Source organism: Xiphophorus hellerii, chromosome 14 (genome assembly GCF_003331165.1).
Source record: "Xiphophorus hellerii strain 12219 chromosome 14, Xiphophorus_hellerii-4.1, whole genome shotgun sequence".
Lineage (NCBI taxonomy): Eukaryota > Metazoa > Chordata > Actinopteri > Cyprinodontiformes > Poeciliidae > Xiphophorus > Xiphophorus hellerii.
In genome coordinates, this window is record NC_045685.1 from 9,963,804 (window position 1) to 9,967,280 (window position 3,477).

Consider the following 3,477-nt stretch of genomic DNA (forward strand, 5'->3'; position numbering starts at 1 on the left):
CACACATACATACACTGACATACCCCGGCTATATAAGCCCAAAAGCATTCAGATGGCCACTGTTTTGTGTTTTTTTTTTTTTTTTTTTGCGACATTTTTAATTCATTAATTCAACTCTCCTCCTACCCTCCCTCCCTGACTGTACGCGGTAAATGGGCCTCTTTGTTGGACGGGCCTCCTCCGCTGTTTCAGCCTTTGTCAACTTTCTCGTTGCAAAACGTTTGATGGGTCTAAGATACAAGCCTGGAAGTTGTTGCACTGGAACAAAGATATTTACAAACCCAAAAAAAACGGGTTAGGGGGCCTTTATTGTTGGGTGCTTGGCCTCTTGCGCCTTTGCGTTGGGACAGAGGGCACTGAATGGGTAATGTGGGCGCATCTCTGTGAGGTGGTGCCATGTCCGCCTGCGAGGAGGGGCGCTCGCTAGTGTAAAAGGCGAGTACAAACGATCCTCCTGTTGATGGAGAAAGGGATGAACGGGGCGAAAAGAGAAAAAAAATCACCAAAGTAGCAACAACCTCTCTCAGGCTGTAGATGTAGACGTAGATGTTGTTGGGAGGAAAGAAAGTGGCTTTATTGGAACAAAAATCTTGTGCGGAGTAAAAGAACATTGTGTACTGAAGTCACGCTGCTGCATATTTGACCCCCCATCAAGTGATATTTGGCAGATTTTTAGCTGCATTTGTTCACCAATGTGTTTTTTTGTTTGTTTGGGGTTTTTTTGCGTCTGCTTTACTACTAAAGGTCTGTGACGAATTATAAATTTCTCCTGACTTGAGAAACTGCTGCAAGTTTATGCCGCATTTCACAAAACTGATTTTTCCAACTTACAAGTTATAGAGCTGCTGTATTTTTTTTTAAAGTTGACTACAAATAAAGAAAATCTGCCAACTGTTTGGTAGTTTGATTTTTACTGATTTAGAGATAATAACTGGTTGAACTTGTGTAGCTGAACGGTTGCAGCTCAGCTTAAAGGATGAGTTTTCTGCATCTTTTGCATCAGATGAACAGAGCTGGAACAGTTAAATGACTGAACTGGTTAGGTTACTTATTTAAAGATAACAATTTGGAATGAATTGAAAAATGTCAACACATTTTTAATGATGTTTTATTATTATTATTATTATTTTTAGAAGTGCAAATTGGAGATGGGTGCCACATTTCTGAACAATAGCAGAGCTTAATGGTGCCACTCCTTCTATCACGTAATCAGAAGTTTGGAATTACTAGACTGAACCTCTATTGGTAATAAATAATCTGAAATGGGGTTTTTTTTATCAAATTTTCCTCAGAATTGTCTATAGATGTAGTAATCTGCTTCTAAAAAGAATAACGTGCGACATTTGGTTTGTGGTCCACTGCTGGACTCTATCTATTCTATAAAATCTGCACACAAAAAAAAAAGTGAAAACATTTGGAAAATTGCAAGACCTGCTTTCAGATTAGAAACAAAGCTGTTTTACACACTTCTATTGTCATTGATAAAAGAAATAGATATTCTTGATCATTGAGGGACCAAACCATAATCTTTCTTGACAACTAGCCAACCAAAGTGGCTACAGCTAGCTTTGCTTGCAGACAAACAGATGCACACCTTTTGAGTGCATACGGGACTGTGGTTGCTTTCAGTTTCACCCACAGCAGAAAAGTGTGAACTTTAGACAATTTAGACAGGTGGTGGGATTATTTTCACATGGCACCAAAGACCAAGGCGACATTCTTCTTGGTTACTTAGTTACTAGGTTAAATCAGAGCATCTGCCTCTTTGAGAGAGTTCCCATAGAAGCAATAATATTTTAAGTTACAGACAGTGATTGAACACAAACTGTGCAGTTTGTGGGGGCATTCTGTGAAAATGGCACAATTTGAGTCCCTCTCATCTCTTTGGTTGTATTTTAACAAATATATAATCAAAAGTGACATTTAAACAGCTTTACATGTACATTAACGTCCTGCACTGGTGTGACAAATTTATATCAGTCAGGGGAGCCTCTGTTCTAACTGTACATACATGTCCAACTCAAGGCCCACAGGCCAAATTACATCAATATAAAATATGTTTGATGTTGTTGAATTTAGAAATCCAAAGATAATATACCGGCCCTTTAAGGACATTAATTAATTTGAAGTGGCCCATAATACGTATGAGTTTGACACCCTTGTGCTAAAGGGACAGGTACTTGTTTAGCAACATTGTACATGCTGTACAAGTAGCAAGGCAGCTTTCAGAGAAGCTGGAATGAAAGTCCCCTTGTGGTGCATGGAGGTGTGAACCACCAGTGATGCACTGCACCAGAAGCACTGCGCAATATTTTCCTCCAATAGAAGAAAATACCCAGTTTGTGTCTCTACTTAACGCCTCTGCAGCTTTGGGGCTCCCCTGGTTAAAACCTCATTCAGGTCATGACATCTCCTCAAGATGCGGAGAGAGCGACGAAAAGACTTCTCTTTGAAGTTACCCTTCTTTTTTTTTTTTTTTTTTTTACATTTCAGGGTTTTCACAGGATGATTGAAATCTCAAAACTTTAACCAAAATATCAATCCCTCCTTGTGGCTCAGTGGGTGTTTCACAGCAACTTTAGCAGCTTTATCAATGGCTGCCTGAGAGCTGATAACACCTCTGCTTCACTGCACTGTGAAACAAAGTTTTACCCTTAAAGTCGTTGAACGCATAATCGAGCATATCAGTTTGTAAATGTGATGTTTTGTAATGGTCCACTTCACTACCATAATTTAGCTAGCAGTGTTGGATCATTTAGCCGCTATTAGCTTTCCTGGCGTGTAAAACAGGCTCATATGTTTACATATGGGTGGCGTTATGGAGGCATGTGCAGTGTGAACACAATGAACATGAAGAACCGTCATGAAGACTTGTAGCTGTTTTATGGGAAGATTTTTAAGTGTGTGTTCGCTCCAGATTCGAACAGTTTAGCAACAGTGCTAATGCTAAAGTAGCACTGTTGCACTTTAGCACTTTAGCGGCCTGGCAAGCTAAGCCGTTAAAGAAAAGTGTATTGTGTTTGATCCGTTAGGGACTTTTTCGGTTGTGGCACATAATAATATAATCAAGAGCAAAAAGTTAGATTTTCAAAGATTTTTGTATTTTTACAAATAATGTATCAAATAAAATGAGCACTTGATATAATTATATAATCAAAATTAGTATTTCGCGAAACTGCAGTGGAAACACTTTATTCGCATCACGCGAGTCACACTGGCGGAAAAGACGAAGAAAACGACAGGAAGTGGCGGAAGGAAGATGGCGCTTCATGTTTTTTTAACGACTTATCATGTGAATAAATTTATTTGCGTGCAAAAATGGTGCTTTTTCAACATTAGCGGAACGTTTTGCGCTGAGACGAAAACGCAGCTACTGTGTTGTATGACTGATGAAGAGGATGCTGAGCGTTGCCTGTGATGCTCTTCATTTCTGAATTTTTGGAATTAAATTGACCTGAGTTACACTTAATTGAAATA